The following is a 23,782-nucleotide window of genomic DNA, read 5'->3' as shown; positions in this document are numbered from 1 at the left end:
ATAATATTCACCTTCAGAAGTGTTGTAAATGATTTTGTTTTTGCATATGCTAAAAACCTAAAAAAACATGTTCGATTTGAAGAAGACCTATTCTCAGAGTAGACAACCTTATAATGTCAGGGGAGAGGAAGCATATTTCCAAATTCAACTTATTAATACCACTTTGGTCATATAAGTGGTTTCTAACTTACGAATGACTAGTATTTTAAGAGTTTGTAATCTTGTAAAGATCCCCCCCCCCACCGCATGTAAGCTAAGTGTGGTTCGGTTCCTGGGCTGATCTACAAAAACTGTGTAATCCCTAATGGAACTGAAGGATAATATAAATAAAATGTAATACTTAATAAATGTTACATTTGCATGTTCTCTCAGAAAAATCTCTGTTGTGTGAATGGGACTCCCCACCTCTAAGCCATTGGGAATAGGAACTCCACCTGGGTGAACAGTGGAGGGGCAGTTGTGGCATCACTTCTAATAGAAAACTGTGCTGCCCTGTCTCCCCTCCGGCCCCCCCACCCCCGTCTGTGTCTGGTGCCCTGACTTACGGCCTCTGTCCATTCTGATGCCCTGTCATAAACTTGTCATAAACAACACCATCCTTCATTGTGTGTCTCCTCTAGCTTGAGTGGCCTCTTTCGTCCCTCCCCTAAGACAGTGCCTGAATCCTAGAGAGAATATAAGGAGAACATAATTTAAGGGAAGACACAGTACATGGTTAGAACCAAGAAAAATGCGAAGTAATGGAAATATCAGTGCTGAGAAGCCTAGGGGAGGGGCAGGCAGGAGAGAGTTCGTGAAACAGGTAAAAATCTTGAGTTGTGCCTTGAGGTAGCCAATACTTTCCATGGTTTATGTCTCATTTGAATTTTACAAAATCTTGTTAAAGATACTTTTCCTTGGAATGGAAGGGATTTTCATGGTCCGCTGTTGGATTCCACACCAGCCGCTGTGGGGCTCTCCCACTGCCTCCTTGGTGTGCCTCTTCCTCCCGGGGCCTCATAGTGGTGTTGTTTCCCAAGCCTAGCCTTCCTTTGGCCTCCCACTCTTCTCTCGAACCCCCTCCCTGGAGGCAGATTTGCTCTACTCACACAGGCTCCCGTCCCACCTCACCCCCTGCCATCACCGTATCCCCTCCCTTTTCCATGGCCTGTTTTTATGGCCACTTTGGTCCTGCTCAGCCACAGGCCTGACCTGCCTTTCTGGTCCCAACTCTGAAGCTGTTCTGTGAGATTCTCAGACCACTGAGGGATACGACCATATCTGTCTTCATTGCATCCCTGTAGGCTGCCACAATACTGACGTCCAGGAGGTGTTTCATAATGTTGATGGAGTGAATTAATTCACCTTCCTGTGGAATTTTTGTGATCTGCCTACTTCATTCTAGTTGTTTCTGTTAACCTTTGTTTTGGCCCTAATTCCTAATTATCTCTTTATTCATTAGCTTCTGGACATGTTTCTCTACCTCTGTGCTCTGCCTTTTTCTGGTCTTCTGTTCTTCATTCTTGATTCCTGGTATTTCCATACCCACATTTCATCATCATGCATCAGTGCTTTGACATTCTTTCGTTCTCCAAAATATGCAGAATCTAAAGACTTCATCTCAGTGAAGTTGGCCCTCCATTCCTATTTCTGCTTCTCTCCAGAAGGAAGCCTGCAGTGCACATGGCTGTGTGCCTGTCTGACCCTGCCCCTGAGTGTGTGTGCACTTACATCTGCTCCCCATCCCCTCCCCACCTCGGCAGCTGTGTACACATGGCTTTCAGAGTCCGATTCGAGCCCCGTCGCATTTCCAGACTCTCCTGTACTTTGCTTCATATTATCTGTTCTCCATTCTAAGCCCCCTCATCCCCATAACTTTCACTGTATATGTCATTCTTCTTCTAGCCATGCGACCCTGCCTTCGTGTCATTATGCCCCCAGGTCATGAGTCCCCTCAACAGTAACTGTGTCTGGTATATCATGTTTTTTTTTTTTTTTGTCAATATCTGCATAGTACTGGTGCACAGGTATTAATTTCTGTGGAATTGAATGAGATGTAGGAAATTGATAATGTGACAAAACAATGTCTGTAATACATTTTCTTTATTATTCTTTTAAAGAGTCTCAGGTCATCAGTCAGTGAAGGAATTCGGGCAGTAGATGAATGAATGTGTAAACAAGAGGACATAAGGAAGAAAAAGGTACCCTCCAGTAGATTTCTTATGCTGCATGCCAGTTGAAGCCCTCTCCTCTTGTCTCCGCAAACTTGTCAGCACTATTCAGCTTTTTTTCTTTTTTTTTTTAATTTAGCTTTTTTTTCAAAGCTCTCACGCATGTGCATTTTATGCATTATGTCACGTTATCTACCTGAAATAAGAAGACAGAATTTCAGAGGTACCCACACGATCTCAAGATCACCCACTTTTTCCAGAACAAGAAACAGTGATAACTGTTGTCGGTGCAGCGCTTGACAGTTAACGACTGTATAAATTGTCAGCGGCCCTGTAAAGAAAATAGGCCTATATTAGAGACTAGGGGAGAAGTGGGCTTTCCAAAGCAAACTCAGGATTCTGCCGTAGGTTTGCTGTTATTTTCTGATCCTGTGTTCTTTATGTTCTGGTGTTCACTTTAATTTTTTCAATTCCCAGTAGTTAGCATGCGGTGTTGGCTTAGTTTCAGGTGTGTGAGACAGGCAACGGCTCTGTACATCTGAGGGCTCACCCCGGGAGTGTGCCCATTAGTGCTATCTCCAGTTCCAAGTGTCCCCGATATCATTCATGAGCATAACTATGTAGGGGCACAGCGGGTATTGGGAGTCTGGGCTTCTGACTCTCGCCTGCTGCTCTGTACAATGTTTTCTATGTGTATTATTAGCATATTTGTTAAAATCTCAGTGGGATGGAACTAGAGCGTATCATGCTTAGCGAAATAAGTCAAGCAGAGAAAGACAACTATCATATGATCTCCCTGATATGAGGAAGTGGTGATGCAACATGGAGGCTTAAGTGGGTAGGAGAAGAATAAATGAAACAAGATGGGATTGGGAGGGAGACAAACCATAAGTGACTCTTAATCTCACAAAACAAACTGAGGGTTGCTGGGGGGAGGGGGTTTGGGAGAAGGGGGTGGGATTATGGACATTGCGGAGGGTATGTGCTTTGGTGAGTGCTGTGAAGTGTGTAAACCTGGTGATTCACAGACCTGTACCCCTGGGGATAAAAATATATGTTTATAAAAAAAAAAAAAAAAAAAATCTCAGTGGGGAGAAGCCTGTTTGAGGGACCTTCTGTTTAATTCGCCTCTGGATCTCCTCACAGCTTTTGTCCAAAGAATGCTTGTCGTGCGCTTCCAGACAAAACAGTAAGCTTTGTGAGAGCAGGGTGTATTTCTTGCTTTATTTTTTCGTGCCCCCCCACGCCCCGTCGGAATGAATATCGAGCTCCCAGGGGTGTTCATTATTATTATTATTTATTGAATGGATGACTTTGTATTTTTTTGTTCTTTAAGGATGAGAGTTTTCATAATGTCCCTCAACCTCTTTGATAATATTTGTAGTGTAAAAGGTCTTTAATGATTTGGTGCTTGGGCATATAGGTATATGCACATGTAAACTGAGAGGGCCAGTACAATCGGAAGCCGAAGTTAAAACATGATTAAAGGGCAATAAGAAAACAAATGGAGGGGCGCCTGGTGGCTCAGTTGGTTAAACGTCTGACTCTTGATTTTGGCTCAGGTCATGATCTCAGGATCATGAGATTGAGCCCCGCATTGAGCTCTGTGCTCAGCAGGATGTCTGCTCGAGATTCTCTCTCTCCCTCTGCCCCTCCCCTGCACGCGCACATGCAGTCTCTCTCTCTCTCTCAAATAAACAAATCTTTTTTTTAAAAAAAAGGAAAGAAATGCCAATAGAAAGATTCAGGATGGGTAAAAAAAGAAATAAGAGTATAGAATATGAGAAAGCAAAGTCTAGGGTTTTTTTTTTCCCTCTAAAAACTTGCAATAAAATATGGAAGTGTGCTTATTCTAGAACTAAGATTTGCATTCTTGAGAATTCTGTGTTTCATAGAAATATTCAAAATATAGCATGCCCTATATATTTGAAGTTAACTTTTGGTCTTATATTTTCCTGCATTTAGCATGGGAAATAAAGATGATTAAGAGTAAAGATGGTGACGTTTTTTGTTTGCTTAATTTTTATTTTTATAGATGTGTGTGTTGAGGCTTATACAAGTTATTTTATCAGTGGAAAAGATTGAAAAAATCTTAAATTCACAAAGTTCGAAAGAAACATCTGCACTAGAAGCAAGCAGGTAAGCATTTTTTTTTTAACTAAGTAGCACATAAATTAATACTTCACATCCAGTCTAATTAGGCGGGGACGGCTTAGTTAGAATTCATTTCTGAACAAGAAGAAAATCCAGGTTTGTGGCTAGAATGTAGCTCCAGGAGAGTGGAGAGCATGAAATGGTGAAATCTATAACACGTTCCTATAAAAGCTTTGGTTATAGACCACAGTTCCAACACGTCATTATGCTTGCAGTGTAAAAGTATATTTGGAATCACCTTACCTGAGGACTAGCAAAGTCCTGTTGATCTTTAAGGCATACCTACCATTCATCTTGGTTTTTCTCCATCTCATTTTTTTTCCTACACATGCCCAGAGTATTACCATTGATGTATTTTGCACCAGCATTATATTATTATGAAACAGTATAGAACATATCCAGTTGAAATTTACAAACAGGAAAGGAAAAACTTATGAAATAGGAAAAAGATGATGGCTCTCTTTGTTATACTGTGATTGTCTTGTTCCCTTCCTGGTGTGAATTTTCAATCAGCCAGGGTAGATGAGTGACTCAGAAAATGAGTAGTTAGGTCCTGTCAGCACTGTGAGACGCACAGTGGTGCAGTGGGAGTAGCCGGGGCTGGTCCTACACATCAGCTGGGCTGCCTGCGTTAAGGTCGCCTGGTGCCCTGAGTGCTCTGTTGTGTGACGCTAACAGTCCCTCCCCTTGCAGGTGGAGTTAGGTTTCTAAATTTTAGGAATTAAGGTTTTAGATTTGGAAGGAACTTGAGAGACCATATGCTCCACATGTCTCATGATGGAGATTAAGAACGGACACATCCCAAAGGAAGCGATTCTCTGGTCCTAGGTCTCTGTCCCCTTTCACATCAAGGCATTCAACTAAGTGGTCAGCCTCCACTGTGCTTGTGTTTCTAGCCCATTGCACTCGTGCTTCTGCCCTGTTCGTCCCCACTTAGCAGAGAGTCTGCACACGGCCCTTCTGCAGCCCGTGTGTCTCCAGTGGCTCTGCTTCACTGCGGCCCTTGGCAGTGCCTGCAGCCCCTCCAGCCATGTCCACGTTCGGCCCCTGGAGAGCTGGCCCTCCAGTGTTCTTCCCGTCTTTGCTGTTGCTGCTGTGCTCATCGGAGAGAAACACCTCAGTGAGCTCTGTGTCTACAATCCTGTCCCTTTGCAACACTGTCCTTGATAAACAGACATTGTGCGCTTTCTTGCTCAGAATTACCTTGGAGGACTTTTTTCTCCAGAAGAGCAGCTCTGAGCTCTAGAGTCAGGAAAGCCAGAGCAGCGTCAGCGCACAGTAAATCCATCATGCTCTGCCAGGCCCAGAAATGCCGAGAAAAGGATAAATAGGAAATGCGCATGGGATCAGTCAGTAGAGGTTGGGATTAGGCTTCAGCACTGTTCCTGCCAAGCGCTTGCCTTCCCTCCACACCAGTTCTGATGCTCTGGGACGGGGCACACCACGGCAGGTCTCCAGAGATTTTGGGTTTTCTTACAGTGTGTTTCCTCACTACCTGACTGCCCATCCTCAGATGTGGGATGCCTCATAGAGCCCAGCAGGGGCTTTGGGGCCTTTGTTGTGTGTTTTTTTTTTCTTTCACTGTTCGACATCCTTTTGAATGGGGTTGACGCTTTCTAATGTGGGGGGCAAGAGGGAAGTGTATCCAGTCCACTTGATGGCAGATGCACTGTGAGTGATTTCTCACCAGCTCCCGGAGCACCGAGCTTGCTCTTTCTGCCGTTGGGTAAATTTAAACTTGGAGTCCGCTGCTCTGAGCGATTTCCCAGGTTGCTGCTAGGTGGTCAGTTTTAGCTGATTGAGGAGACAGCAGTAGTTGGTACTGGGGAGGTACTTGGGAGGGAGAATGAGGCAGGCAGAGAAGAAGAGGGGGCTTCAGGTATGAACGGTAGGAAAGAGCAAGAGAGAGGAGGGGGTTAGAGAATGGGAGAAGAAGGGAGAAGAAGGGCACGAATGGGAGAGCCCGAGGAACGTGGAGGAATCATGCAGTTGTACCCACACTGACCTAAAATAGCTCCATCCCCTTGCCTGGGCCCTGTGGCCCGGGCCAGGCTGCGTCAGTGGCTTCTACGACCTCCCCGCTCCTCACCCCTTGCACTGGGGCCTGCTGCACAGACAGTTTGTCATGAAAATTGATGGCGTTCAGGTGCAGGTGCCTGAGCGCTGTAAGGCATGTGGGGCGGTGGGGGTGGCAGGTTTTTAACTTTGGGAATTACATTTCTCTAATTGTCTCTACTAGCCCTCTCTGGACTAGACAGATTTTGGAGAGAATTGCCACAGAATTTAACCAGTTACACTTTTATGCTGTTCAGAGCAAAGGCATGCCTCTCCTGGACAAAGTAAGACCAGCAAGTGTTGGTTTCGATTTTCAATTTGCTGTTTGCGAATTTCCTGGATGATTTTGGTTTGACCTAGCATTGCCCCTGATAATTGCTACTCTACAGGATTTTGAAGCTAGCTTTGAATTTTTTTTTTTTCAGTGTCTCCTGCTTGGGACCCTGCTTCCATTATGTCACACTAGATAGATTTTGTGTAAAGACACAAGCGTAGTCTCCAAACTATGCAAGTAAAATTAATTCTGAATTTCATGTAACTTGACACATCATATGATGTAGTCAGAGTTCATTTATCCAAAGCCCTTGACTGGGTTTAAATGCACGTTTGTCAGATTTACTCCGTAGCTTAAGAGGCAAATAACTTTTTGTCATTCCATAATTGTCTAAACTTCACTTTGATGAAGCCGACTTACTTTCAAAGAAATCATAGGGAGGGGATGCCTCAGTGGCTCAGTCAGTTATGCCACTGCCTCTGGCTTAGGTCATGATCCCAGGGTCCTGGGATGGAGTCCCACCTTGGGCTCCTTGCTTGGCAGGAAGCCTCCTTCTCTTTCTGCCTGTGTCTCCTTGTGTGCTTGTGCTCTCTCTCGACAAATAAATAAATAAAAACCTTTAAAAAAAAAGAAAGAAAGCAATCATGGGGAGAAGAGATTCATTGTTATTCTCTAGGAAATGTTGGGATTTTAATCTTACATATATTCTGGTAGAATTAGAGGCTCGCTTTATATATATAACACATATGTATATAAATTATACACATGTATTTGAGCTTTTAGAAACTGTGGTACCTGGACCTTCTTTCCTGGTCTCTCTGTTCTTGCAGCGTATAGCCCACATTACGGCCATGCTGCAGTAGTCCCTGGGAGGCCTGCTGCTAGAAGGGCTTCAGACTTCCAATGTGGACATCATACGACACTGCCTCCAGACTTACGCTACAATTGACAAGACACGGGATGCAGAGGCGTTAGTCGGTCAAGTACTGGTGAAACCATACATGGATGAGGTTTGTGCCCCCATGCATCTCATTCCACAAACACAGAGCATCTAATATGGCTTTGTTTCTTGACTGGGTGCGAGAGAGCTCAGGGCTCTTCCTTGAAGATGCTCTTAGTTCCTGATATTCTGGTTGTAAGAAAAGGTTGGTCCCGCTTGGTGCCCATCAGCATGGCAGGAATCAGGCATGCGCTCTGGTCTCTTACAGTGATGCCATAACTCAGGGATCATCTTAATTTAGTAGGGGTGAGGGACTTGCCTAGGAAGAAGGTACGGATCAGAACATTTTCAGGTCAATTTCCATTTCCATAAGTTATACGTTAATGAAGTTGCTGAAAAGCGTGACCCCACCAAGGCGCCCGTGCCCACTGGAGGAGCTGGAAGACAGCTCTGTGCGTAGGGAAAGTCTGTGAGGGGAAGCGTCTTCGCAGAATTGATGTGACCTAAGTCTTGAAGACCATGGGGGAGTTTGCCAGGCTAGGAAGGTGGGAGGGAGGGAATATTCAAAGATAAAGGGATTTGAAGGGCGAGTTAGCGGGGTAGTACCTTAAGTCCAGAACTTGGTTACCCAGTGTCCTTGACCTATAAGGATACAGTAAAATACAGGGAGTCAGTGTATCCTGCCTCTGAGCGGCCGGAGTATGGGCTGCACCATGTGAGGCTGCCAGCAATCAGCAGCTTCCAACTTAGAGAGTGTCGGTTTCATCTAGTTCAAGCTGACAGAAGTCATGAAGCCAGTCTCAGCGTTTGAGGGCTTTCTTCCAGTCACCTGCCAGTGCGAGTGTTCTTTCTGTCTGGTAAGTATAAAGCTACCCACCATGACTTCAGGATGAAAGGCTTCCAGTTTTAAAACGAGACAGTATCCCAGTGATAGAAGTGAAATTGAAGGATTAATTTCAGTAATCTTCTCAGCTTCATTAAGACTACTAAAAGTAAATGATCTGTCAGTTCTTTGTATGTATCCTATTATAGTTCATAGCTCTCTCTGTGGGGGTGAAAAAGATTACATTATTCTTTGTCACTAAATAAAAATATTTTAGTTCTTTAATTTATGCCCTTTTCATTGAACTGAATCTAATATGCTAAATTAGGGAAGTACTTTACGTTTCCATGTCATTAAATGAACTGTGGCCACGTTTGTATTTTAAGTTTGTATGCTTGTCATTCACCTCCTGCAACTCAGCCTCACCAAAAAAAGTTAAATACTAAAGCAAAATAAGATGTGTTTTCTTCCATCACTTTCCATCTCAGCCCTTTCCCTGTTCTGGAGACGGTAGAGGATAAGGCCAGGGTGAAGATGATACAGAGCTGTTGTCTGAAGATACAGTATTTTGCTTTTAACCTCAGAAGGGAAGCAGATGAGTGTGTGTGATGTTTTAGCTTCAGGCCAGTCTCTGTCCCTCAGCCTCTGTGTCCCCCAGGGTTGGAGCAGTATTCCCAAATCCCGGGACCTAGATTTTCATGCCATTGTTACTTACCTCCTGTTTAGAAAGCATACTGAGTGGGGAGGAGGAGGACGAAGTGCATTTTTAAGGTTTACACGATTCTTTTCTCTGTAGTGTATAGTTCATACTTCTCTTTTAGGTGCTTTAAAAACAAACAAAAACACAAACAAACAAACAAATAAATAAATAAAAATAAAACGCTCTTCCTTCTGCTAGGTGATTGTAGAGCAGATCATTGAGTCTCATCCAGATGGCCTGAAGATCATGTATGCTAATAAGCTCCTGGAGTTTGTTCCTCACCACTGCCACCTTCTTCGAGAGGTCACAGGAGGAGCCATCTCAAGGTGACGTAAAATGCTGTGTATGCACCTGAGCTCAGTTTCGTGACCACCTGTCACCTCCTCATGTGCCGCTGATCCCTGGCTGTCCTGTCTGACCCGGGAACGTGGGAACGTGTGCTCTTCCCTATTTGTTACCAGTGCTGTGAGGCAGGTGTCACTTGCCTGGGTTTACAGGGAAGGGAATGGAGAGTGAGGACGAATCTCAATGGTGACATTTGTGTGACTCCAGAGCCTCTGCTTTTCTCTTGTCTATACTGTCTCCTTAACCAGGCTCAAAATCAAAATTGGTTTCCTTCCATTATTGTGATGTCATCATCGGTCTAGAAATACCAATTCATTTTAATTCAACATGTTTTATACTGATGGCAATTAAAGTCATGAACGGTTTCCCCTCCCTCTCTTATTTCATTTCCATGGCTTTCCAGTTCCGTTTCATGAATATTCCATTACCTTCCACCATCTCCGTCATCCCAGTCCAGACCTTTGTTGCCTTTTGTTCGAGGGTAGCGGGCTCTCCCCACCTGGTCTCCCAGCTCCACCTGTCCCTCTTCATTGCAGCCCTCAGCTGTCCCACCTGCCCAGAGCTCTTCAGCCTTTCTGAGTCGCTCGTGGCTTCTCATCGCCCACAGAAGAGCATCCAGTCTTCCTGGTGTAACCTGTGACCGTTGGTGCTTGAGTCCTAGTGGTTCTCCGCTGTAGAACTTTCTACTGTGGAACTTTCCCCCATACCACTATGGTTCCTGGCCAGACAGGAGCACTTGACCTTCCCTAACAAACCTGGTACAGAAGATCCCTGACTTCACCTTGGTTCAGTTTATGGTTTTTTGACTTTTTATAATAGTGCAGAAGTGATATGCATTTAGTTTGGATCTTTTCCCAGGCTGGCGATCTACAGTAGGGTCCTCTTTTGTAATGCTGGGCAGGGGCAGTGAGCACAGCCCCCAGGCAAACCACGTGATCATGAGGGTCAGCAACCAACACACTTGAACCGTCCTGTTCTGGCTTTCAGTGCAGTGTTCAGTAAGTTACATGAGATACCAGACACTTTATTGTGAAATAGGCTTTGTGTTAGAGGATTTTGCCCAACTGTGCAATACTGTAAGTGTTCTCAAGACATTTAAGTTTGGCGGGGCTAAGCTCTGATGTTCAGTCGCTTAGGTGTTTTCCATGCATTTTCAACTAAAGAGATTTCCAGCTGAACAATGGGTTTATTAGAAGCCGAGGCCGTCATAAGCCAAGGAATATCTCTCTATACTGTGCGCCTCTGTGTTTTCCTTCATTGCTTCCTGTCTCTTATTCCTTTGTCTTTCTGTTGATCTGTCACTCCACATGAAGCTCCAGTCAAATACAACTTCTTTTTTTTTTAGGTTATTTATTTATTTACTTATTAGAGAAAGCATAAGCAGAGGGGGAGGCAAAGAGTGAAGCAGGCTCCCCACTGAGCAGGGAGCCCGATGTGGGACTCAATCCCAGGACCCTGAGATCATGACCTGAGCCACCCAAGCGCCCCCAGGCTATGGTTATTTCAAGAAAAAGTCCTATTTGTGAATTCTTCATCTAGTGAAGATGAATTAAAATCAGAAAGTCAACTCTGCCACCTTTAAAAACCCAGGAACAGAAAAAAATTCCACGAGCAGGTATAACCCTATCCACAATAAATCACTTTCAATCCAGTCCTGAAAACTAATACAGAGTAGGAAGAAAGCATTACAGAAAAATTTTGTTTTCATTAATCAAGCTGGAAAATAACGGGCCTTACATGAATGCCCTTTAGGAAGACAGTTCTTATAGTTTTATGTTGATAGAAACTCACATTACATTCGAAATGCATGTTAAAACCATGACTGTAGATTAACTACCACTTTCAGTCGTCAGAAGATGAAAAATGGTCAAGAGTCACCCAAACTGAATCCTGGTTCCTCCTGGAAAATGTGTTCCTAAATATTTTCCCCCTGAACTACTGTGCTCTTTCTGTATCTTACACAGCAGACACTGCGATGCACAAACACATCCAGAAGGCCTTTGAGGGCTGACAGCCTGCTGGAACAATGAGGAATTCACCTGGGTTTCTGCCTTTCTGCCGGGCCCAGAAAGTTCTGGGTAACCCAGGTGACGTGTCATGAGAATACATGTGTAGCTCACACCATATGTATTATCTCCTCAGGGTAGACACCAAAATCCATGTTCGTATATGAAAATCCAAGATGCGTACAGAAATCAAGAGTGATTCTGTCATCTTGAAAGAAAAACACACTGTTGCGCTGCCACATGCCTCGTTTCTCCTTGAGTGACTGCAGGAAGTAGCGATTGCAGTCAGAAATCTCAGAAAGAAAAATGAGAGTAAGGGCAACACCTGAAGTTTATTCCTGAAAATACTTGGAGAACGACTGTGACCAATAAACCAGGGCTTAGTTCATGAGACTGTCAATGAGCTTATAACACCCCATGTCCTGGTCAAACCGTCATGTCTGGGAGATGGAGGGACGTCTTCATCTTCCAGAGCTACTATTAGGGAAAAAGGTGGAGACAATACTGACTGAGTCCCTACTTCAGCAGGAGAGCCAAAAACACCTTGCCCCTCCATAATCCCAAATGAAAATAAACATCTCGGGGCGCCTGGGTGGTTTAAGCTTCTGCCTTTGGCTGGGATCAAGCCCCACATCGGGCTCTTTGCTCAGCGGGGAGCCCACTTCCCTCCTTCTCTCTCTGCCTGCCTCTCTGCCTACTTGTAATCTCTGTCTGTCAAATAAATAAAATAAATAAAATCTTTAAAAAAGAAAAGAAAAGAAACATCTCATTTTACTAGTGTGCAGCAGTGACTATGCAGGAGAAATTATTATTATTTTATTATTAGATGATATATTATTATTATTATTGTACTATATTGTTAACCTTTTGAATTCGGACACCTAAAATTTTTAATAAAATATGAAGGCCTTTTTTTTAAGATTTTATTTATTTGAAAGACAGAGATCACAAGTAGACAGAGAGGCAGGCAGAGAGGGGGAAGCAGGCTCCCCACTGAACAGAGAATCCGATGCAGGACTTGATCCCAGGACCCTGGGATCATGACCTGGGCTGAAGGCAAGAGGCTTTAGCCCACTGAGCCACCCAGGCGCCCCATGAAGGCTTTTTTTTTTTTTTTTAAAGATTTTACCTATTTATTTGACAGAGAGATCACAAGTAGGCAGAAAGGCAGGCAGAGAGAGAGAGAGAGGAGGAAGCAGGCTCCCCGCTGAGCAGAGAGCCTGACATGGGACTTGATCCCAGGACCCTGAGATCATGACCTGAGCCGAAGGCAGCGGCTTAACCCACTGAGCCACCCAGGTGCCCCATGAAGGCTTTTTTTAAAGAACAAAAACTTCAGACTATATCTTTATCCTATCAGTTCCCACTACAACTGGCTTCTGTCTTGGCCAACATTTAGCCATTCAGATAAAGTCCGTATTTAGTGCTTCGTGTGTATGCATGTGTAAAATAAGCGGACAGTCATAAATCTTTAAGATTGTGTATAATAACCGTGAAATAAGGATTCTTGATACACAAGGTCTCGTCTGGGGAAAACAGCTGGAGAACAGTATGCAGTTTTCAAATGACGAAGGGGAAATACGCATTCGGTTATGAGAAAGGGAAGGAGAACAAGACCAAATATTAATAAAAGGGAAAATAGCTTTTTCTGCCATCTTTCCGTGCCGCAGTAACAGTGTGAACAAATGTCCCACAGATGCCCTCAAGAACATTAACACTGCTGAAAGGGGGGGGCGAAGGCCAGGTTCTTAGGAGGCCCTGCACCAAAGTCATCGTCCCATTTCCTCACTGTGATGACGAAGCATGAGTACATTGGCAAATTTGAAATTATTGATGACCACAGAGCTGGGAAAACTGCTGGGAACCTCACGGGCAAGTTAAACAAGTGTGGCATGACCAGCCCTAGACTTGTATAACTGAAAGATCTAGAAAAGTGGCAGAAGATTTCCATCCCCTCAGTTTGGTTTCACTGCATGGAAAAATTCTTCTGGCATCATGCACCATGAAGAAGGAAGAATCTAGGCAGGAGGGAAAATCCTGGGATTCCTTTTTCCTAGAAATATAATATACATGGCACGTGAAATGCCTCAATGGGGAAAAAAAAAAGGAAAATAAATTACAGTCAACTAATGTTTGACAAGACTGCCAAACAATTCAATGGGGGTAAGAACAGTATTTTACTCCCAAGCAGCCACATGCAAATAATGAAACAGGAGTTCTGCCTCACACCATACAGAGAAAATAACCCCAAATGCATCAAAGACATAAGTGTAAGCATTTAAATGATAAAGTTCGGGATGCCTGGGTAGCTCAGTTGGTTGGACGGCTGCCTTCTGCTCAGGTCATGATCCCAGAGTTCCCAGATTGAGTCCTGCATCAGGCTCTAAGCTCCACAGAGCTTGCTTCTCTCTCTGACCTTCTCCTCGCTCATGCTCTCTCTCATTGTCTCTTTCTCAAATAAATAAAATCTTTTAAAAAATAAAAATAAAGTAAAATGATAAAGTTTTCAGAAGAAAACACAAAGGTAAATGTTAGTGGTCTTGAATCTAACAACGGCTCCTCAGCCAAACACCAAAGTACAAGCAACTTAAAAAAAATAATAAATAAATGGGACTCAACCAAAATATCCCAGTTTTGTGCTTCCAAGGACCCCATTGACAAAGTCAAAAGACAAGCCACTAAATGGGAGAAAATATTTGCAGGTCATATATAAGGAACATGCATTCAGACTGTGTGAAGAATTCTTACAACTCAAATAAAAAGACAACCAAGTTAAGAAATGAGCAAAGAGGGGCGCCTGGGTGGCTCAGCGGGTTAAGCTGCTGCCTTCCGCTCAGGTCTTGAACTCAGAGTCCTGGGATCGAGCCCCGTGCTTTCTGCTCAGCAGGGAGCCTGCTTCTTCCTCTCTCTCTGCCTGCCTCTCTGCCTGCTTGTGATCTCTCTCAATAAATCTCTCTCAAATAAATAAAATCTCTTAAAAAATGAGCAAAGAACTTGAATATACATTTCTCTAATATTCAAATGTATACATTAATATATAAATGTATATATAAATATATTTTACATGATCATATATTTATATAAACATATTTATGTAAATATATTTACATTCTTAAATATGTATTTAAATATCAATAAAATATGAAATATATAATATATATTTAAAGATACATATAAGGTATATATAAAATATATGGGACAATAAGCACGTGAAAATATGCTCAACATCACTAATCATTCGGGAAATGCAAATCAAAACCATGGTGAGATACCACCTCCCACCCACGTGGATGGCTACTATCAAAAACCCCAAAAGCAGGTGTTGGAAGGATGTGAAGAGCTGGAACCTGTAAATTGCTGGTGGGCTTGGAAAATGGCGCAGCCACATTAGAAATGGTTTAGTAGCTCCTCAAAATGCAGAACACAGAGTTGCCATATGACACACCAATATCACTCCTGTGTATAGAGCCAAGAAAAAAACTATGCCCACACAAAAACTTGTGCATGAAGTTTTAGGGTTGATTCGTAATAGCGAAAAGGTGAGAACAACCCTGATGTTCATCAACTGATGAAGAGATAAATAAAATGTGATCCATCCAGCCTGTGGAATATTATTCAGCCTTGAAAAGGAATAGAATTTTGATATGTGCCACGACACAGAGGAGCCTTGAAAACATTCTGCTGATTGAGAGAAGTCAGTCACAGAAGACCACGTATTGCATAATTTGATTTATATGGAATTTCCAGAATAGCTAAATCTACAGAGACCGAAAGTAGATTAGCGGTTGCCTAAGACTGGTGGTGATGGCTAAAGTTTTCTTTTGAGGATGATGAAAATGTGTAGGTAGTTCAGTATAGTATAGTTAAATATAGTGAAAGCCATTAAATTGTCCACATTAGATGGTGAGTGGTATGGCCTGTGAATTATATCTCAATTAAGCTGTCATCGAAAAATGCAAAGAACTTCTCTATTTATCAAGTACAAAAAGAATGAACTTGATTAAAAACATCAAAAATGGGGAAAATAAAAATAAAATAAGATGGGAGGAATAAAATTATGACTGTTTATCATTAATTTAAATGTGTACAGACTGACTTTTTCTATTAAAGCGCCTATCAGGAGGTTACAGATCCACGCTGTTCAAGAAACATACTTAAAATGCAAAAGGGATTGAGAATGTATCAGGTGAGGAGATACCATGCAAAAGAGAAAGCCGGAATGGCAAAATTCATCGCAGACAAGTTGGGTCTAAAGTTATAGGTACTAAGATGAAGAGGGACATTTTTAAAGGCAGAGTTTGGAAAGAAGATGTAAAAGGTATAAGCAGGTATACATCTAACAACATAATACCTGAAGACTCTAAAAATGCAATAACAAGGTAAAATTTTAGCTTTTCAAATGGGAGTATCTACTAGAAGGAGGGAAAAACAAGGACACACAGAAAATAGACATCCTGGGGCGCCTGGGTGGCTCAGTGGGTTAAAGCCTCTGCCTTCGGCTCAGGTCATGATCCCAGGGTCCTAGGATCGAGCCCCACATCGGTCTCTCTGCTCCGCGGGGAGCCTGCTTCCTCCTCTCTCTCACTCTCTGCCTGCCTCTCTGCCTACTTGTGATCTCTGTCTGTCAAATAAATAAATAAAATCTTAAAAAAAAAAAAAGAAAATAGACATCCTTATTTCCCTCGGAAAACATTTCTTTCTTACACCTAAGGAAAGCCATATTTGTAAAGATTAATTGCATACTAGGCAACAAAGGAAACCTTTACAAGCCTTCCAAATTAAAGATTTAAAGAACAGTTCTTTGATCACAATTCGGTAGAATCAGAATTAGATAACCTGGTAACAAAAAATTGAAACTACATACAAGTTAAGAAATACAGTCTTCAGTCAAAGAAGAAATCATAAGACGACTGAAGAAAATCTTGAAAGCAATGGAAAGGAGACTATTTCATACCAAAACTTACAGAAGACACCAGAAGTTATACTCTAAGGAGACTTTAGTGTCAAATGTCTTCAATTTCAAACATTTTTTTTAAATAAAAGAAAGTACTCATTTAAACCCATCAGAAAAGGGCAGCTCAATCCAAAGAAAGGAAGTAGTTATAATAAAGATAAATTTTTAAACTAATAAAAAATATCAGGGGCAAATAAACTCAAAGTTGTTTCTATGAAAGACTAATGAAATAATAATAATAAAAAAAACTTCACATGCCCTATTAAGGATAAGAGAGGGGGAAGATGGGGTGTGGGAGGAGGTGGGGAGAGGGAAGGGGAATGGGGAAAGGGTGGTTTCAGGGAGGAGGGGACAGAGAGAGGGAGAGAGTTGCAAAACAGATAAGGATTGGGAACAGAGATATAAAAGCAAATGCATAATATAAAAGAATCACTAAACTGCAAGGCACTTTATACTAATCAATTTGATAACCTAGAAGAAACGATGATTTCCTAGGAAAACAAAATCATCCAAATGATTCAAGAATGGAAAATTAAGAAGATGAGTTCCAAGATCAGACAGGTTTGCAGCTGGATAACTGTCATTCTACTGTTAAATGGCAACAGGCAATTAAACAATAATAAGTCAATTCACTTGATGAAGCTGAGCACAATTTTAATACCCAAACCTGAGAGGGAGGAACGGGGAAGCTATTAACAAATCTGGCTTAGGACAGATTAGTTAACAGAAACTGAACTAATGTTAGCAAATAACAGAAGTCAGGCATCTATCAAAGGACTATATCCTGAGACCAACTTGGATTCATTCCAGGAAAATAAAGGGAGCTCAAGACCAGAAAATCAATAAGATTTACCTCATCACTAAATTAACTGTGAAAAAACTCTTAAGACCATAGCAATAAATGCATTTGATAAAAAAATAAAGGCACCTGATAAAAGGTGAGCAGCCATTCTTTATAAAAATGAAGATAAAAACAGAAGGACGTTATGCAGGAGGGATTATTAACTGGGAAGCACTAGATCAAGAGGTAGATAAAATGAGCCCATATTTGTTAAACAGTGACAGAGCCCCATGCGTGCGTGGATAGAGGCGAATGAGCTCATGGATGAGCACCAGGCTGTCAACAGGTATTATAGGGACAAAGGCAGCGGTGAGGAGAGGAGAGTCTTAACAACAGGGAAGAAGGTAAAAGGAGGATTGCAGTTAAAAATTGTGCATGATACAAACACATGCAAATAAGACCGGATATTTTCCGGTATATAGTTTTTTAAAACCCTGCACACATTACTGGAACTACCAACTCTTGCTTTCAGCTCCGCAGCCCTCGCGTGCTTTCCCAGTACCAGGATGCAGGGGTAGATCCTCCGTTGGTGACATCCTATGTCATTGTACTCCTAAAGGGACAGGTGAAACAGCGCAGGGGCTTGAGGTCGGAACTTAGGCATCGCTGCGCCCACCCCAGCTCCCTGCTCGCCCAGCCCCCACTCTGAAGCGGCGGGCACTTGGAGCTGTTAAGAAGCAGGGATCTGAGCAGTTCTCTGGTTTCCCCTGGAGCCATCTGCATCCATCATATTTCCCACAGCTCTCCCCGAGTGTTGGTGCTGGCTCCCCCCGAGTATTCCTTTAACTCCAGGCATACCCTTCTTATGACAACACCTAGTACTCCCCGTCACAGTGCTCTGTCTGTCACATGCATCCATTGATCAACTTTGTGCTGGTTGAGGGCTGGAGCCCCCTCCTGTTAACTTCTCAAGTCCGTTTCTAATGCAGCAGCACCTGGCACTTAAGCACCCTGTCAGTACCTGCCAAATGAATGAAATGTACTCAAAACATAGTATGAAGTCTGCGTTCTGAAACTCCTTTTTGGAGCTGTTTGCTATCATTTTCCCTGGCAATTAAAAAAATTTCCAGCCTTGCTGCCAATAACCTGAAGGGGTAAAGGAATGCCGGCATGCCCCATGGGACATGTCACTCTGGATGGTCCTTCGGCAGCAGGGACTTAGATAGCGCTCTTCCAAACCCAGCAGGATGGTGGAATGGGTACGTGGCTGAGTGCCTCCCGGGTCTGAGCCTGTGTGACGCCACCTGGTGCCTGCATCTGCCCTCTGGAAGGTGTTGCTTTTGCGGCAGAGCCGGAGGGCACCAAGCATGTGTCTGTCTCCAAAGTCCTGAGCACCACATCACAATGCCTTCCTGAGAAGCAGAATCAAGGACAGTTGCTGATCTTCATTCCTTCCCACCAAAGGTATCTCATACACCATCTTTGGAAGTTGGAGCCAGGGGGTGCCTGGGTGGCTCAGTCGGTTAAGTGTCTGCCTTCAGCTCAGGTCATGATCCCAGGGTCCTGGGATCGAGTCCCACACATTTGCCTCCCTGCTCAGCGGGGAGCCTGCTTCCCCTTCTCCCTCTGCCATTCCCCCCACTTGTGCTTTCTGGCTCTCTTTGTGTCAAATAAGTGAATAAAATTTTTTTAAAAAGTTTGGGCCATACTCTTTAGCCATTCTACTTTCCCTGGGGTAATTTGCCACCTCCCTGAATTTACCTGAATCTTTCCCAAAATCTACTTATCTTCCAGCCTTCTTGACCATAATGAGTCTATAAATTTTCAATAGACAGTGTGAACTTACACTTGCTAATATTTGCATAACATGCACCTCTTTCGATCTCAAAGAAAAGCTTTGCACCGCAATGGTCTCTTATCTCCAATTAGGTTCTGTTCCGGGATCCCACTGGAATTCTACGCGCCTGTCCCCTAAGATCCCATAAATTGTGGTCCAGTTTCCCAGCCAGCCAAGGAAAGCACATGGGAAATCTTGCTGAAGTATGAGTAAGAGCCAACGAAAGGGAACATATTTATGTGCCTCGAATGCTGGGACCCGAGGAAAGCAAGTTTCATTACAGACAAATCAGGAAGGAGGTGCAGATTGCTTTTTATGTCACTCTGGAGTGGAGGTCTGCCATTGATCATTAAGGCCATTTCCTGCAATGCACTCACCAAAGTGATACTCACTTCGGAGTGGACAAAACTTAGGAAATGGCCAAGGGGAGCTCTGCTTACACTTTACACTCTCAGCATTTATTTGTATTATTTTCTTTATAGGGCAGTATAGAGACTTGAGACCACATTGAAAAAGCAAAGCTTGTCATCCTGTGGCCTTGGGTCAAGAATAGAGATAGTGCTGCTCATGTCAGTTTCAATCTCCAGTGGCCAAGGGTTTGATCTGATGCTCTTTCAAGTTTTCACCATAGCCTTTCTCAAGCTCAATGGCCAATAATCCCACAGGAGGAGATTTTAGGGCCCTCTCAAACTTCTGTTTTGCTATCTCTCCCCAGCCTGCTTCCTCTGCAAAAGTCACCACTTTGCCTGTGCATCTACCACCTCTTAGAGCCTTTGGAATCAGCCACGAATTGCAGTGCTGATTCCTTCCATGACCATATATTGTTTACAGGAAAACTCTTCTTCGTTATGCCTTGCCAGTCAGAGTGACGGTTTCATCTGCAACCTGGACCAGGTTCGGGAATGTTCTACACATAAATGTGAGCAAATGTCTTCTGTATTGAGACACATGTACAATCTGTAAATGGAATCTATTGAAAAACCAATACATAGGGTACACTTATGTCCTGACCCAGCTGGAAGGAGGCAATTCATTTCTATCTTTCAGAAAATTGGTGTAACACATTGATTTTCATAACAAAGAAAGCAGTTTTGTGTCCTCTACCAAAAGACTGTCATAGTAAGCAATAAATTGCCTCTTTGGGGTGAACAAATTAATAAGATATTTTCTAAATTTCAAAATAACAAAGACAGAACGATGTCTGTAATGCTAAGTGCATCCCCTTAGTGGCAGGGCACTGTGTCATGGACCACCTGAGCAATGACACATGGCGGCCGGTAGTCTGATTTGTACATCAATTCACCTGGCAACCTGTTAAAAGAAAGTCTTGCACATGACAAGCTTTCAATAAGACACTGACAAGATGGCCAGGAAGCCCCCTTAGCTGGCTTTTTCAGGTGTCCAGACATCTAGTCAACCTACCTCACCAACTCATCACCATGCTTACTGGAGTAAACCCAATCTCTTCCTTCCCCCCTGGAGATGGGAGAAGAGCCACTCACACGTTTGTATGGAATTCTCATTCCCCCTCGCTCTGTCCCCACATGGCGCTGTCCGTGTAATAAATAAACAAATCTTTATGTCACCCGGAAGTTTCTGGGTCAAATTACACAACTCGGACAATTTTGGGTCACTACAGCCTTTTGTTTTTCTCTCCACCTTAAGCCTTCTGGGTGACCAACAACTATCTAAAACTCATGCTGCTGCCATATGCTGTTGTTCTGCTTCATCTTCCCAGTAAAGTTCAGTATTTTTCCCTAACGTTTGGTTTATCAGTATCTCCAGCGTCTATCTCCAGCTAGGGTCATGATCCCAGGTCCTGGGATCAAGTCCCACTCTGGACTTCCTGCTCTGCGGGAAGCCTGCTTCTGCCTCTGCCTCCCATCTCTTATGAATAAATAAAGAAAATCTTTAAAAAATATATTAAAAAAAACATTTCTATCTTCCCACTTTTAAAGATTAATTCTAGGAATTATTGCTATAAATCCAGTGTCCTATCTCTTTCTTAAAAAGTCTTCTCCAGGGCACCTGGGTGTCTCAGTTGATTAAATGTCTGACTCAAAATTTTGGCTCAAGTCATGATCTCAGGGTCATGGGATTGAGCCCTTAGTGAGGCCTCTGTGCTCAATGGGGAGTCTGCTTCTCTTCTTTTCCCTTTGCCCCACCCCCCCTACTCACATGTGCACACACGTGTTGTCTCTCTTTCTCTCAATAAATAAATAAACAAATCTTTAAAAAGTCTTCTCCAAAGGGAGTTTGACAAATAGTCCAGTAAGGGGCTGGAAGAAAATATTATAAGTTTTATTCATATTTCATTTCATCCATTTAACTGTTTAGCTTTTGCATGCCTTTTATAATAATTTAGTAGAGTAGTAGAGTTTATAATTTATCAAAAATTTGCTTAAATTTGTGCTATGTCCGCAAATATTTTTTGTATGTATGTATGTATGTATGTATGTATGTGTTTATGTATTTATTTATTTTTGTGAAAGAGAGGTGCACAGTAATAAAAGGAGATCACTGCTCCAGGGACCCAGATATTTCCCCAAGTCCTGTTTCCTTCCATTCCCTCTGGGCTTCATTAGACCCCCTTAACACCAATCTTGTCCCTAAAACACGCCCTCTGCAGCACCAAGTTAAAATGCTTAACTCGGGCCATCACTGCAGGCTGTACCGGGATGACCTTAGGGAAAAGGGTGGTGGGTCTCACGGGTTAGCTGTGTCACCTCCATGAACAGTCCTTTGTTCTGAACAGCTAGTGCAGCCCAAGTTTGCAATCACAGGCTCTGGCACCAGAGTGGGCGTAGATCCCAGCTGGCCCCTCAGTAGCAATATGGCTTTGGGAAAGTTGTGTCATTTCTGGCCCAGACTTAAGGTTCATCCATAACGTGGAGGAGAAGACAGTGTGACCCTCAGTGGGCTGTTGAAAGGATCATGAGATGGTTCGACTCAGGTGCTCCGAGGTAGCCAGCACACAGTAGGCCCACAGTAGAACAAAAAGTTGTTCTATTGATCTTATAGTTACTATTACTCCTACTAACAAAACAAACTGATCATTTGAGATGATTTTCAAGCGAAGTGTCTTCGCCTAGATTTCTAAGATTAACCTACTTCAAAATGAATTCTGCTCAACTGTGAAAAAGCAGGTTTCTTCTGCATCTTTTCTGAACTTTTTAGGATCCTCTCTAGAGAAAGGTTCTAAAGGAAGGCAAAGTGCAGAAATACTCTTGCTTCAAAGGATGTGTAGGAATAGATTAATTTTGCCAAAAAACAGTGCCTTGAACATAAAAGATGTTTGACGAAGCTCACTGTAGACAGTGTATCCCTCCAGGATTCATAAGTTGAAAACTCAATGTCCAAAGGGACATAACTAGGAGATGGGGTCCTTGGGAGATGTTTAGGTCATGAGGGTGGAGTCCTCATGGGCGAGATTAGTGTCTCCATAAGAGAGACCCCACAGAGATCCCTCGCCTCCTCCACCTTGGAGGTTATAGGGAGAAGATGGTCATCTGTGACCCAGGAAGTGGGCACTTGAACAGACACGGAATCTTCCAGGGTCTTGATCGTAGACTTCCCAGCTTCCAGCACTGAGAGAAATAAGTATGTCTTTAAAGCACCTAGTTTATGGTGCTCTTGTTACATCAGCCCAAACTAAGATAAAGCTTGTCTCTTATACTGAAAAATAACACAAATGTTAACAACAATTTTAAAAAGGAACATTGTGGCCAATGACATGTAAGGAACATCATCTCTCCTCTACAGAGCCAAGAGCTTAATTAGTTTCAGGCAACTCAGTAGAGTATGATTAAACCAAAGAGCAGCAAGATGTCTAAATGCTCAAGTCCTCTGCCTCCTACTTTTCTGCCAAAACAAAAGAAAAGCCCTAGGCTGGTTTTGGTTACCACCAAGCACAAAACAGCCAAATTCCAAATTAAAAAGCTCTGGGGTTTAATTGTGGATGTATGGAATTACATAGAAGCTCTCTTTGATCATTCCAAAGGATGTTTCCCTCAAAGGTTACAAATACATCTCAGCCTACCAACCATCTCAGGCCTACCACAAAAATTATATATATACACTTTTAGCATTTTAAAATGTGTCTAAATTTCAGTTTCGGATCCAGTTTTGACTATTGTTATGGGCTTAGTTGGATGCCCCCAGATTCCTACGTTGACGTCCTAACACCCAGCATCTCAGAATGTGGCAGTATTTAGAGACAGGATTTTTAAAGAGGTGATAAAGGGAAAACGAGCTCACTGGGGGTGGGCACCAAGCCAACAGGACTGGCGTGCTTACAGGAAGAAGAGATTAGGACACAGACAGTACAGACTGAAGGACAATCGTTTGAAGACAGAGTGGAGAACACAGCTATCTGCAAGCCAAGGAGAGACGTTTGAAGAATCGAACCCTACTGTCACCTTGATCTTGGACTTCCAGCGCCCAGAACCATGAGAAAATAAATTGTATGTTGCCTAAGCCACCCGGCTGTTATTTTGTTTACGACAGCCCATGACTCAGAAATTTGAGGACCTCCCCCCCAGACTTTATCCTGAAGTTCTGTTTCAGCTTCAGGGGCTTGTGTAATACTACTGTATCAAGGAGGGAGGCTCCTGCCATTCCCTGCACTGGGTCATTGAGACACTGAACAGCTGTCCCCAGGGCTGGCTACATAATTTACAAGCCCCATGCAAAATGAAGATATAGGGCCCTTTGGGCAAAAACAGGGAGGAAGTGTTTGTTAAAGGTACTAAAATAGAAAGCTC

General features: G+C 43.0%; 1 long non-coding RNA gene across 1 annotated transcript; it reads left to right on the top strand.

The window, feature by feature from the left end:
- The first annotated feature begins 7,564 nt into the window (after positions 1 to 7,564).
- LOC309841367 lies at positions 7,565 to 23,424 on the top strand. The gene is made up of 3 exons (XR_014299088.1): positions 7,565 to 7,643; positions 9,295 to 9,422; positions 23,318 to 23,424. It is a non-coding gene; the product is annotated as an uncharacterized lncRNA (long non-coding RNA).
- The last annotated feature ends 358 nt before the right edge of the window (positions 23,425 to 23,782 follow it).

Source organism: Mustela nivalis (genome assembly GCF_964662115.1).
Source record: "Mustela nivalis genome assembly, chromosome: 9".
NCBI lineage: Eukaryota > Metazoa > Chordata > Mammalia > Carnivora > Mustelidae > Mustela > Mustela nivalis.
The sequence above is the reverse complement of the archived record's forward strand: the minus strand, read 5'-3'. Positions and strand labels throughout refer to the sequence as shown.